Here is a 14,458-nt window from a genome sequence, read left to right as displayed (position 1 = left end):
TCCTCTCTTGCCATCCCTGGTGAGTGAAAGGCCGGCATGACCTAATCTCAGTGCAGGAAACACTACAGAAGCTTGTGCCTCAGGGAAGAAAAGCTTCTTCACTCCCCTACCCACAGGACTGATGTCTCTATCACACGGCAGACCTCAAAGATCAGTATACGTTAGGGGCCAAAAGTTTGCTGGCATTTTTAAGACGAATCACATGGCCCAAAGAGATTATAAAATAATTTGGAGGCAAACGCAATATTCCTTGGCCAAAGAACATCAACATGATGCTGGACACCAAGGCAGCGCCTCCTAGGTTGAGATGCAGGCCTCCTGCCTGGAGCAAATGTACCCCAGACTCTGGGAAAGTGGTTCCCCACAGCCCGGGCTTCTGTGTCACGGGCAGGGCGGCAGCTTGGCCGGTTCTTGGGTAACTTCTCCATCCTTCATGGAATCTGGTCTGCTTCTACCTCCGGAGATGCCAGAGAAACTGACTGCCCAAGTGACTACTCTGACCGTCCAAGGTGAAACGCGAAACAAATACATTCAGCACAACCTCAACAACTTCTGGAAAGAGAGAGACCCTGCGCCGTTCCTGTCTCAAGGGCTGTGAATCACAGCTCAGGGATTCGCCAGAGGCCCTCGCCAAGACCGGGCCTCTCAGGCAGCCTTACAACCAACTCTTGCTTATTCCAAAATGCAATCCTGAGGTCAGGCTGGCTTCGCGCGTGTGGGACCCGTGCAGTGGCACAGGGGCCTCGCGCTCGTTTGAGCTCGCCTGTCCTTGTTCCAATGCTCTCCCGCGGCCATCCTGAAATTCTTCACCATTTCTGAACACGGGGCCTTGCGTCTCCATCCTGCACTGGGCCCCACACATGATGCAGTAAGTCCTGCCAAGCACTTTAAATCCGGTCAAAGAGTCACTCCAATAAGTCTGGGAAGCTGGGCCAACAACAGAAGCAAGGTGTGGTCAAGCCCGGTGTGAGGCTTTGGGCTGGCAAGGGTGAGGCATGGAAGGATGGCCGCTCCCCAGAGAGGAGGGCGCTGGCCAGGCGACAGGGGGCACAGGGTGCCCGGAGCGGGGCAATACCACCAATGCGATGGCGGCATCGGAAACAGCTGCTCAGATACATACACCAAGCACTGCTCACTTTGGAGCACCATATTTGGGAGACTCCCCACATTTATCTCAAATCTTTGATTATGGGCCTCATTTTCTCTCTCTGATTTATACATAGTCTGACTTTTTCCCAATGTTTCCCAAGCTTGTTTGAAAAGTTGGCATTCTATTTGTTTGTTCTTTTCTTTTCAGCTTAAGGGAAATTTGCATGAGATGAGTGCTTTTGAGATGGAGAGAGCTCCACTTCCAGGCTGTTAACTCTCTGCGGAACGTCCGGGCCCCATCAGCTACAGAAGAGGCTGCCACAGGAAGTAATACCAGATCAGACGCGACGGATCAGGACGATGGCGATGGCGGGGCAGTGGAGGGAGGGGGAGGGTGATATTAGGGCCATTCCTGGTCTGGAGTCTGTCCGGGTGCAAACTTCCCAATGATTATCAACAACAACAAAACTACAGAACTGCCTCAAACTATCCCCTCTAAGAAGTGGTCTGGGGAAGGTTTTCCCTAGTGATTCGAGAGGAGCCAGCAGACAAGAGACACTGTTTCTCTGAATGCCTCAGTAGCTGTCTTGTGCTCACCCGCAGGCATGTGAGGTTGAGCCTTTTGTTAATGTTCTCAGACATGACAGCCAGAGATGGACGGACACCCCTTACTCTCCAGCACGCGCACACACGCGCGCACAGCATTACGGTGCTATACTATGGGGAAAGGCAGCTGTGTTCCCTACAAAAGGACAGTGATTCCCTTTGGTATAAGTTAACTAGTCCGCGGCCCCCTGCTTGTTACTTCAGTCTGTCCTAATCCCCATGCACAGCCTCCCCTCCAGAACCATGAAATCAGCAGGAAGCAGGTATGCTTTATGGGCTCTGGGTCACACAGCACGGCCCGCGCATCCTAATCGGCGATGAAATAAGGGAACCAAAGCCATTGCCATCAGAGCGCTGAAAATGTGGCCCCTCTGGCTCCAGGTTTATTACTCTCTCTTGGGAAGGCAGGGCTGGTTGCCTGCTTCTTGGCAAATGGAAGAAAATGGAGCTGAGCAGACCCTGCTGCATTTGGGGTGCAAGAATGACATTAGCACCCACGGTGCCGGGAGGGCAATGACGGGCAAAAGAAAGGTTTTCCCTGAGGCTCGGGGGAAGCCATCCACCTGTGTGCACTGAAGGCCGGAAGGACCTGCTTGGATGAGTGCCCACTGCTCACCACACTGGGCCTTCCGCTCTCAGAATCAAAATCCACCTCATTATTTAGATCTAGGAGATGAGAATCTGCACCTACTCACAAGCCTGGGATAAGTGGCTGGGCAGCTTATGGACTGTGCACAAGTGCGCGGAGGCCACTGAGGTGTTCTTAAAACCGGATGACATGAGCATATGTAGCTGAATACACAGATCTGGGGGAAAATACAGGCAAAACCGACACAGCATCTCAACAGCTATTTCACTCACTGCGTAGAAGAAGAATCACAGAATTTTAGAGCTGGAGGAGTGATCAGTGGTCCCCCTGACTAGGTCCCTCCTTTTCTTTCACAGACAGAGAAATGGAGGGGTCTAAGGTTCTCAACTGCTGCTCTGAATAAGGAGTCTTCTGAGCTACTGCAGTGCTTTCCTGGAGAAAAGGACGAAAGAGAGTTTGAAACCAGTTCTGCTCTCCCCACGTCCCCCAGTTTCAGCCAGAATTCAACCAACTTCCACCAAATACTAGTGCGAATGCTTCTAGAAACTGAAGCAGTCTGACTGGATCCTACTCATTTAGGTCACGGGGCAGGGGTGGGAGTGTGCATAAATCAGTCCCAATTCACCAGGTCACAGCCCTGATTCTCCACCTAAGTGGGTCCAAATGGTCTTAAACAGAAGGGTAATATACAAGATGCTGCTTTCTTCAGCTTTTCCGTGTGAGACCCAGAGTGCTCAGCAAATTCCCTTTTACCAAGATCATAGGCTTGATACAGCTAGGTCGAAGGTCACCACTCTTCCCTGGCTCTTCTAGTTATGCGAAGAAAGAACTGCTGAATATTTATTCCTTATTATTAGAAACCTAATAAAGAAAGCTGATAGAAATGCTCTGATTTGGGTTAGGTTTCTTCTAGCTCCACTCACAATCTAGATTTTTTTTTTTTTTTTAAGGAACTCAAAGCCTTTACTTCTAAAGGTCATATTGTGTGACTGTGACCAAAGTCTCAGAGAAAATTCGGCTGCCATAAATCCCCAATTTATGACAGTCATAGAAAACAAAACTGTTCAAAAATAAGGCAAGCAATGCCTGACCTTCCTTTGTAAGGTCTGCCCATTGTCAGCAGTGGGAGAAAGGGCTGATTCGTGAGACAGCCAGTCACAGCCGTGAGGATCACAGCTTACATGGGACAGACCTGTGTTCGCAGCCCACAATGGCACTGTTTATTAGGTGTGTGACCTTGGGTGAGTTACTTACTCTGTAAGTCTTGGTTTTTTTCATCCTTAAAATGAAAGTAGCTACACAAGATAGGTCAGAGAAAGACAAATACCGTAGGATTGCACATCTACGTGAATCTAAAAACAAAACAAAATAAAAAAACCACAAACTCACAGAGAGCAGATTGGTGGTTGCCAGAGGCGGGAGGTAGAGGGGTGAGGTGGGGGGATGGGGAAGGGTCAAAAGGCACAAATGTCCAGTCATAGAAGTGAGTCCTGGCGATGTAACGTGCCTCATGGCGACTACAGTTAACAATGCTGTACTGTATATTTGAATTAAAAAGAATTTTTTAATGTTTATTTTTGAGAGAGAGACAGTGCAAGATGGGGAGGGGCACAGAGAGAAAGAGAGAGAGAGGGAAGGAGGGAGGGAGGGATGGAGGGAGGCAGACACATCATCTGAAGCAGGCTCCAGGCTCCAAGCCGTCAGCACGGAGCCCGACGTGGGGCTCGAACGCATGAACCCCGAGATCGTGACCTGAGCCCAAGTTGGACGCTTAACTGACTGAGCCACCCACGCGCCCCCTGTATTGCATATTTGAATGTTGCTAAGAGACTACATCTTCAAAGTTCTCTTCACTAGAAAAAAAAGTTCATGACTCTAGGTGGTGATGGATGTTAACTGAACTCACTGTGATACCCACTGCCCAGTGTATACATATAGCAAATCACTACATCATACGCCTAAAACGAATCTGACGTCACCTGTCACCTGTATCTCAATTTTTTTTAATTTTAAAAATTAAAAAAAAATGGAAACAACATCCCCTACTTCTCAGGATTGTCGTGAGGAAACAGCTGGCCGTACCCCACCGCCCTCACCGCCTCCTACCCGCCTTCCCTGCGCTCCTGGGCACGCCTCACTTACCCCATGTTCCAGCCACGCGTGTACCCCGGGCTCCTCCACCAGGAAGCCCACTCCGACCCTGACCCTGAGATAAGCACCCACGCCTCACCTTGCACAGCACCCTGCCTGCATGTCTTCCGGCACCAATCACGTTTTGCCTCAAGTTGGAATCACTCACCTCCACGACCGTCTCTACTGCTGGACCGTAAGTGTCTCTCTTCCATCTTTGGTGCCTCGCCTCTTGACCCAAGTTAAGCCACACGTGTAGCGGGCAGTCCATAAAGTCTTACTAAATTATGACTTAACTGGCAAATTGGTTTCAGCGGGCTCCTAATAAAATCTATGCTTGCAGGGAAGAAGTCGGCCCTGGTAGTTAGGCGACTCATTATCGCAGTATCTTTGATTAGTCAGCTATCACCTTGGAAAGGACCATAGCTGGAGGCAAGCCTGCGGGACGCTGGACTTGAAGCAGGAGCAGGCAGCAGGTTATACCCGGGCCCCGGGGAATGTGGGCAGGGCAAAGCTGTTGTCCCCTTGGTCTTGCCTTCTCTTTCTTTCTCTGTCCTCTTTCCCTCATCACCTCCTTTCTCTCATCTCCAACTTTAATTCCTCGTTCACTCAGTAAATACTCAGTGAGCGCTTACTCAACGCTAGACACTCTTCTGGCACCAAGGACGTAACGCAACAGTGCCCCAAGGTGACATTCTAGTGCAGCCCATCCCCAACGTCAGTGGCACCTGGCTCATCTGGAGATCGTGCCCAACAGTCGAATCGGACTCAGTGGGCCTGGGGCGGGGGGGGGGGGGGGAGATAAACACCTGTATTTCCACTAAGCTCCCTGGGTGATGTGGGCGCTACTCGTCCACATTCTGGTAGTAAAGTTCTAGACGAGAGCACTGCTTCTCAATCCTGGATGCACACAGGAATCACCTGGAAAGTTTTACAGAATGCTGATGCCTGGGTCTCCCCACCACCACCCCCCCCACTACCTCCCGCACCAACAGTTTCTAATTTAATAGTTCTGGAGTGCAACGTGGCATTAGGATTTTTAAAGGCTCCCATGGCAATTATAATGAATGTCCAAGGTTGAGAACCACTGTTCTAGTGGGAGGTGTGGGTGGAAAAGAAATATGTATTTCAGATGAACACTATAGAGAAAAATAAGTAAGTGCAACAGAGCGAAAGAGTATGTTATTGTATAGAAGGTAATCAGGGAAGGCCCTACTGAAGAGGTGACATTTGAGCAGATACCAGAAAGATGTTCAGAATAAGCCATGCAGTTATCCGGGGGAAGAGCTCTATATAGACAAAACAGCACATGTAAAGGCCCTGAGGTAGGAGTGTGCTTAGAGTGTCTGAGAAATAGCAAAAGAGACTAAGACACAAGAACATTCACTAAGAGACTTTATCAAAACGATGGTTCGCCATCATAGCAAAACAGTTCATCTGATCTTAATGGCAAGGCTAGGCACCCAAAGCCTGAAGGAGTTCAAAATGAGCAATGCTTTCAACTTAAAATACACTCTACTTCGAGGACACATCTGGAAGCAAGGGAAATGTACATGATTGTGTTAAATCATTTAATCATCATAAGAATTGTACCAGATAAATACTATTATCCTCATTTCAGAAATCAGTGACCAAAGGCTCAGAGAGGTATATCCCCTTGCCCGTGACCATAAAAGGGCGAGATTAACTCCAGTCAGAGTGACTTCAAGATCTGTCATTCTCTTTCCATTACACGTTAATCACCCACTGGATTGTTCCCCTTACTCTCACTTCACACGGGTCTCCCATCTCAGAGTTGGGGGGGGAGAAGGAGAGCACATGTCAGAAGAAGGAAGAAACGGGTAAGAGGAAGGGAAGGAAACAAAATTCAGGAGGTGAAGAAGGCAGACAGAGGGAAAAGAGAAGCACTAAAAGACAGCTGCCTCCCCATACATGCCTCCGGCTCCCGACCATTCATAGCTGACCCTCATAAAAGCCTTGCGAGATCATGCGGGGGTTCATTTTACGTGTCAACGTGGCTGGGCCGTGGAACCCAGGTATTTGGTCACGTGCCAGACTAGATGATGCTGTGAAGGCAATTTTTTTTGAAAAGATGAACATTTAAATCAGTGGACTTGGAGTAAAGCAGCTTGTCCTCTGTAATGGAGGTAGGTCTCGTGCAATCGATCAGTTGGAAGGCCTGAAGAGGAAACAGACTGAGGTCTTCCCCGAGGAAGAGAAAATTCTACTCCAGACTGCCTTTGGCCTTGAGCTGTAACATCAGCTCTCCCCTGGGTCTCTAGCCTGCCTGCCTGCCCTCCAGATTTGGGGCTTGCCAGCCTCCACAACTGCGTGTGCCAATTCCTTACAATAAACCTGTCTGCGCGCGCGCGCGCACACACACACACACACACACACACACACACACACGCCCGATTGGTTCTAGTTCTCCAGAGAACCCCGACTGGTACAGACGGGCACCACCAGGAATATCGTCCCCACCCACGGTGAGGTGATGTATCCCTGAGAGGGCACGTTTCTAGGAAGGGATGGGACTAGACTGGCTTCTGAGTCCTTTAGTCCACACAGGGCCTCTACAGAACTGGACTGTCACCCTAAGTCTCCAACTAGGTTAAGGCTGAAAATCTGACCACACAAGGAATGTTTCTAACAGCACTACTATCCCTTAAAAAGGACTGGATGGATGAAGGAGGGAATAGCACAAAGGCTAACGAAAGGAATGTGTTTCGCTTCACCAACAGTCAGTGAGACCCCTATTTTCCCGGCCTCTGGGACCGCTCAAAAGGGCCCGTATGTACCAGGCTTCCAACCTCCACCTGAGGATTAAACAAAATGCTTTGTTTTTCTGAGGCTTCCTTGATGGGCTGGAAAATAATGATGGGAAATTAACACAACCACAGATGCCACGCTAAAATTCCAGGACTAAAAAACACCGAAAAAAGGCTGGAGTTTGCTGGAGCCTTGACAAAACAGGAGACAGAAAGCGGAAAAAAATAGAGAAAAGTGATTCAGTAATGCAGTTCCACCCACGGGGGAAGGTTGGGAAATACCACACAATTCTTCCTCAAAAAAAAAAATGTTGATCAAAATACTTACTGGTTCAAAAATAAGGGTGTTGAAGAAAGCAAGGAAATGACGTACAAATCACAGCTTCGGAGGAGTACTCCTCCACATTTTATTCGTTTTTGAGTAATTAACTAGGTGCCCCTGAAACGACCCAGAAACCATTGTTCCCTTGCTTGACCGACATTTTGAAAATGCTTTTGGGAGAGACGTTTGGAGAGCCGAGGGAAGAGCATGGATCTCCCACAGAAAACAAAGGCAGACACAAACGTTCCTTCAAAAGGAATCTGGGACCAGACACCATCTCTGTATACCAGTGTGTGTGTGAGTACCAGAGAGGGGGACCCAGGACACATGAAGAAAAAGGAAGGGAGGCCTTTTAAAAAAGAAAGTTTCTAGGCGCCGCGCCTGGGTGGCTCAGTGGGTGAAGCGCCCGACTTCGGCCCGGGTCACGATCTCGCGGTCCGTGAGTTCGAGCCCCACGTCGGGCTCTGGGCTGACGGCTTGGAGCCTGGAACCTGCTTTGGATTCTGTGTCCCCTTCTCTCTGTCCCTCCCCCATTCATGCTCTGTGTCTCTTTCTCTCTCTCTCCCAAAAATATATAATCATTAAAAAAAAAAAACTTTCTACACTTAAATGGAATAACTTCTGCCCCCTCCACGGTTGTGAGACATGAGCCTCGCAGGGACGGACAGTCCTAGGAACGTTGGTGTGCACTGCTGTGCGGAGAGAGTCTCCAGGCACCGCCATTACCCAAAAAAAGGAACTGTCTCCATGAAAAGACAATGATTCTTATTCCCTGAGAATCCACTTTGGAAACTGAGGTGTGTAGTCCCATTCCACTTCGTAACCAGACAGGAAAAGGAGTTAAAAAACACTGAAGAAACCAGAATAACAGGCAGAGCCAGTGTTGAAATCCTGGAGAAATAGGACACAAGAGAGACCAGGGAGGCCAGAGTAAAGCCAGGCTGGGTTCTCTGGGGAAACCCAGATCGCTGCAAGAATGACGGCCAAGGACCTTTCGTGCTATTTGCACAACTCGATCAGTTAGCACTGGTTATTCTGCAGAGGGCTAGGAGTACTTAACAACATCTGCCACGGTCTGGGATTGGCGAAGAAGAACCAAAGAGCTGCCGTGCCCGGCGGAGGACTCTGACTCTCCAAGCCAAGGCATCCTCGCCTGAGGAGTTGCTTTGCCTCGATGGGCTACACTGTAGTCTCCAGGATCTATTTAAACACAACGCAGGCAGTGGCCTCCTCCTGGGTGTGACCTAAGGGGAGGCTCGTGACCCAGCTCACCACCAACTGTCACGTCCTAAGGGCCCCCTTTAGAACTTTTCCTTGGTGCTCAGGCACTGGGACGGCCAGACTTCTGTCAAAGAACCAGAGCTTTCCAGGAAGGGCGATACATTCCTACCAATGACCTCATTGGCTTGGATCAGGTCCTCAAATGCCCTAGCTATCAACTAGCAGAGCGTGGGGCCCCAAGGCAAGGGTGTATTTTTTTTAATGTTTTTTTTCGTGTTCATTTATTTTTGAGAGAGGAAGAGAGAGACCGAGTGCGAGTGGAAGAGGGGCAGAGAGAGAGGGAGACACAGAATCTGAAGCAGGCTCCAGGCTCTGAGCCGTCAGCATAGAGCCTGACGCGGGGCTTGAACTCGTGAACTATGAGATCTCGACCTGAGTCAAAGTCAGACGCTCAACCGACTAAGCCACCCAGGCGCCCCAAGGGTGTATTTTAATAATAGCTGTTTCTTATATTTGCAGAATACTTTCCAGTTCATAATATGTTTAAAAGGTGTTAGGAGCAGAGGCTCTTGGGGTCACATTGGATTCAAATCACATTTCTATAACCTACTCGCCGTTTTCTCACTGCAAAGTCATCATGATGACAGAAGCCACCACCTGGGCTCGTTGTTACGAGGATAAACATGGAATAAACAGGTAAAGTACCTCAATTGGGTCTGGAACATGGCAGCACATAATAAATACAGGTGGACGATGCCCCCCAGCCTCGGGGCAGAAATGTCTTTCCCGGTAACAAGGAGAGCTAGGTTCCAGACAGAAGATGCGGGAACATACACAGATATGCTTGTGCACGTGTTGCTGAGGAAGGATGGGTGTACTGCAGGGGAGCGTTGGTAGGAGAGGGTATCTGAGTGACTAACAAAAGCAATGGGACTTTGGAAGGGGACAGAGTACTACACCAAGGAGAAAACAGTGCTCCAAAAAGAGCTGGCTTTGCTTCTATAGAAAAATCAAGATTTCCCTTCCATGGCCTGGGCCAGAATCGGCCAAAGGCTTTCCTAGCATGTGACTAATATACTGCTGATCTCCTGACAAAAGAATACTCCACAAATCAATTCTGTCATGCTACTCACATGGCATGCGGAGAACTGTGATATGCTGTAGTAGTCAGGGTTTTCCAGAGAAACACAGCCAACATGAGTACAAAATCTGCAGGGTGGGGTGGTGGACTGGTGGGCTGGTGGCCTGGGAACCCAGGCAAGAGCCAATGTCCTCTGCATCCTTCCTTCTTGCCCTGTCAGGGCAAGGCAGGGGGTGGAAGTATGGGGTGGGGGGGGGGGTGTCAGTCTTTTGTTCTATTCAGGCCTTCAACTGATTGGATAAGACCCACCCCCACCACGAAGGGCAACATGCTTTATTCACAGTCTCCCAGTTTTAATACGAATCTCATCCACAAACACCTTCAGAGAAACATCCCAAATCACATTTGATCACACATCTGAGCACCGGTGGCCCAGCCAAGCATGGACAGGTATCCCCCACTTTTCAAAACTTTACGCTGCTTCACTTTTATAAAAGACCCGTGTTAGTACCTGTTTTCATGAACCAAATGAAACCTGAACAGGATTTTCCGTTTTGAAAAAAGGAGAAACGTGAAAATAGCATTCAGTGTTTGTTTTGCAGCAAGCCGTTATAGAGGCAAAGCACCCCGAGCAATGACAGGGGCCCCCGCCAAGCTCCTTCCCTGGGAACCACACTCAGCATCACGGCATTAAGCTGCCAAGGCTTTGAACTGTGTCTGTGAGCATCTGTGCTTTATCTCAACTTACTGTGGGGGTCTGTTTGCAAGATGTGTCTGTGTCCTAAGACTCCAGAAAAGCCCAAGGGACGTTATTTTTGGGGGGGTTGGGAATAGTCAAAACTTCTTTCGTGTAAATTAGTGGTAATTACCCCTTCCCTTTAACACCATTTCAGCTTAAGGCAGTTTTCGCAGGAACACTCTACTTTTGGATAGTGGAGGAGCCTGCACGGAAAACTGACCGTCACATATGCCCCAGGTGTTCTGCTTTCAGAGATCCTGTATCACAGAAACTTCTGAGATCTCCAAAGAAAACATGAGCTGTCCAGAGGCTTTCAAAAAGAAAAACAAAAGCAAGGGAATAAGCCTCACGGAATTTAAGACAGGCGCTAACTCGGGTGGGAAGGTGTCAGGGGAGTGGCAGCGGTGCTGGTAATGTTCTCGTTCCTTAGATGGTGGTTCTGAGGTTTTCATTTTATTGTTAGGCTTTGTAACCCACATATCTTTATACACACACACACAGACACACACACACACACACACACACACACACACACACACACACCAGGTGCTGCACATAAAACAAAAGGGAGAGGGGCTCCTGGGTGGCTCAGTTGGTTCAGCGTCCAACTTCGACTCAGGTCATGATCTCACGGTTTGTGAGTTCGAGCCCCGCGTCGGACTCCGTGCTGACAGCTCAGAGGCTGGAGCCTGCTTCAGATTCTGTCTCCCTCTCTCTCTCTCTGCTCCTCCCCCACTTGTACTCTGTCTGTCTGTCTCTCTCTCTCTCAAAAATAAATGAACATTAAAAAAAATTCTAAAAAAAAATAACAATGAAATAAAATAAAAGGGAGAAAAATCAAGCTTTCCGTCCGTGTAGTGAGAGTACCACTTCAAGACAGCCTCCCCTGATCACTCCTGAATACAGATCTCTCCTTCTCGGATCACATTGTCTTTGCTATCCGGAAGCTGATGCTGCTAGAGAACTCTTCACACACTGAGGCGTACCCTTCTCAAGTGGATTCTAAGTCCCTCACATTCTGGGAAAGTGAAACAAGGCAGGGGCACAGGTACAACGTGCCCAGAGCAAAGCAGTGGCCATCCCGCTTGGTAGGGAGCTGTCAATGGCCCCCCGGTTGATAAGGGTTAACACAGAAAGGCTTGTAGAGGGGATGCACACCAGAGAGATGAAAATCTTGATCATCTGTGATGTCCAGACTGTGAGCCGCCAGTGGGAGCACCTTCCAGGGATGTGGCACCTCGGCCCCACGTCTCCTTAAGAAAACACAGCAGGGCCCCACGGCACTTCTAACGAATTGCCAACCTGTCAGTAAGCTTCCTGACCAGTCATGTCAATAGCTAGGAAAACAACAGGACTGCCCAAAATGGTCCCCAGTCAGGAACGCTTTACTTGCCTTCAAATCCCTCATCAATTCTGATCATTTTTCTCTTTTTTATACATTTTCTTTTGAGGTTTATATATTTACTTTGAGAGACAGAGAGAACAAGTGGGAGAGGGGCAGAGACAGAGAGGGAGAGAGAGAAGCCCAAGCGGGCTCCTCACTGCCAGCGTAGAGCCAGATGTGGGGCTCGAACTCACGAACCCTGAGCCGAAACCAAGAGTCAAGACGCTTAACCGACTGAGCCACTCAAGCGACCCCCCATGCTGGACTAGAACAGGGCTTCAGTAATTCTCATCTCAGCCTTCTTTCCTTCTATGTGATAGTTTATAATAGTCTATATTATAGTTTATAAAGTGACTCTTGAATAGGAGCCCTTTAGGGGCAGCTGGGTGGCTCCTTTGGTTGGGCAACTCCCCGCCCTCATCAGGACGCCTCAACCCTAAACTTGAGATGCTCCCATTTGTCCCATGCGCCCCAGCACCGATGTATTCCAATTTCAGGTAAATGAGTGCTCACACTGGAAACAAAGGTTAACCTGGAGAGTAAGCATAGCTTTGGATGTACGCTCACCACAGAACTGAGAATAACAGAATAATGGATGGAAAAACTTCTCTGCTCACCAAACTTCAGGGAACAAGGCTGGGAGAATCATAAATAGAAGTACTAGAAGAAGAATGGATAGACTTCAAACAGCCTAGAAAGGGTTCCTATTTTTTTTTTAATGTTTATTTATACTTGAGAGAGACAGAGAGACAGAGAGACAGAGAGACAGAGAGACAGAGTGTGAGTGGGGGAGGGGCAGAGAGAGACACACACAGAATCTGAAGCAGGCTCCAGGCTGTGAGCTGCCAGCACAGACGCAAGGCTCGAACCCACGAACCATGGGATCATGACCTGAGCCGAAGTCGGACACCCAGCCAAACTGAGCCACCCAGGCACCCCTAAAGGGCTCCTATTAAAGAGTCACTTTATAAACTGTAATATAGAAGGAAAGAGGGCTGAGATTAGAATTACCGTAGCCATGTTCTAGTCCAGCCTCATCAATAACAGGTGAATATGGGCCTGTAAAGTGACACGACCAGCTCAGTGACATTTCAGGTCACAGGCGGGCCACTGGCAGAAGCAGAATCAGGTCTCCCCATTCCACGACCAGTGCTGCTATTTCCACCGTGCATTCTAGGACAGACCACTTTAGCCACCTGCCACATACACGACTTGGAATTTGTAGAAACTGGCACCAAATCAAAGAAAGGCCCAGATTAGAATACATAAATCTACACGAAGGAGGCTGGACGACAGTAATGGTGGGGGGAAATAACTCTGTCTTGACATTCGGAGGAGAAAAATCATCACGGCCTAACCCAGGCTGAGAAGAACATTTCACGGGCCCACGACTCAAGAGCTACACAACTGGGCTCCAACAATTCCAAACTTGCTCCCATTTAGAAGCAAACTGCTCCTTCCGGGTAACAGCATTCTCGACAGCAGCCCGCTCTTTGGCATTAGAGGGAACAAGTGACAACATGAGATGGATCAATGGAGATACGGTGCCCAACTAGAATACAGCGTATGTGTCCAGCTCACGTGGAGAAATCGTGCGATCCAGACAGGGTGTGGTTCTCACAAGGCTGCTCCGGGCTCTGGGCTGAGGAGACCATCTCTGATAAAGAAAAAAGAAAAGGTCGCCAGCCACATTAATCCTGGTGACGGCGAACGAGCCCACACCTCAGGATTTCCCTCTGTTCAAGACTACCCACTTGAGAAGCAGGGAATGAGAACTTTTTTCCTCACCCACACATTTCTTTTTCGTCTTGAGCCTCCTTTACAGGACCGCTCTCCTTCCAGAATCTGAAATGCAGCACTTTTGTTTACTTTCGTATGAGTTCCCTGAGGTTTGATTGTTGATGTCTGCGCAAGTCAGTGATTAGCATTCTGACTTCAATTCTTTCTTCAGAGTCGGCCAAGGAGCCCGAGAAATTGGCTACAACCGCTCCCTGGGAACAATAGGCCCTTTCTCCAAAATACAGGTTTGTCTTCCTTTCCAAACACCCAAGAGTTGGTCCTCTGGCCGAAAGGTCTACCTGACAGTACAAAATGTTCACTGTGGAGCAGAGGGCTCCCCAAACAAGAGAAACCAACTTGCGGGTCCTGCGTCCAACAAAGTCAAGACTTTACCCCTGATTCCATTTATAGAACTCAAAAGGTAAATTTTATGCCCCATCAGAAAGCAAACAGATACCGCCATGGAAGCAATCATCCTGGAGCCAGGCCCTGAGGAACAACTGCCCTACAAGAAAGCGGGCCTTACAGGGATTCTCTCCACCTGTCAATTTAAGAATTCCTTGCTGCTCAGTTCACTTAAGGCTTAGTTGCTTATTGGGGCGCCTGGGTGGCTCAGTCAGTTAAGTGTCCAACTTAGGCTCAGGTCATGATCTCACGGTTCGTGAGTTCAAGGCCCGCGTCGGGCTCTGTGCTGACTGCTCGGACCCTGGAGCCTGCTTTGCATTCTGTGTCTCCCTCTCTCTCTGCTCC

General features: G+C 48.9%; 1 protein-coding gene across 3 annotated transcripts in view; it reads right to left on the bottom strand.

Annotated features, from left to right (window-relative positions):
* The window catches only part of ETV6 (ETS variant transcription factor 6), a 251,572-nt gene that overhangs the window by 185,749 nt on the left and 51,365 nt on the right, over nucleotides 1-14,458 (bottom strand). The window lies entirely within an intron of this gene.

This window comes from Panthera uncia, chromosome B4 (assembly GCF_023721935.1).
Source record: "Panthera uncia isolate 11264 chromosome B4, Puncia_PCG_1.0, whole genome shotgun sequence".
Lineage (NCBI taxonomy): Eukaryota > Metazoa > Chordata > Mammalia > Carnivora > Felidae > Panthera > Panthera uncia.
The sequence above is the reverse complement of the archived record's forward strand: the minus strand, read 5'-3'. Positions and strand labels throughout refer to the sequence as shown.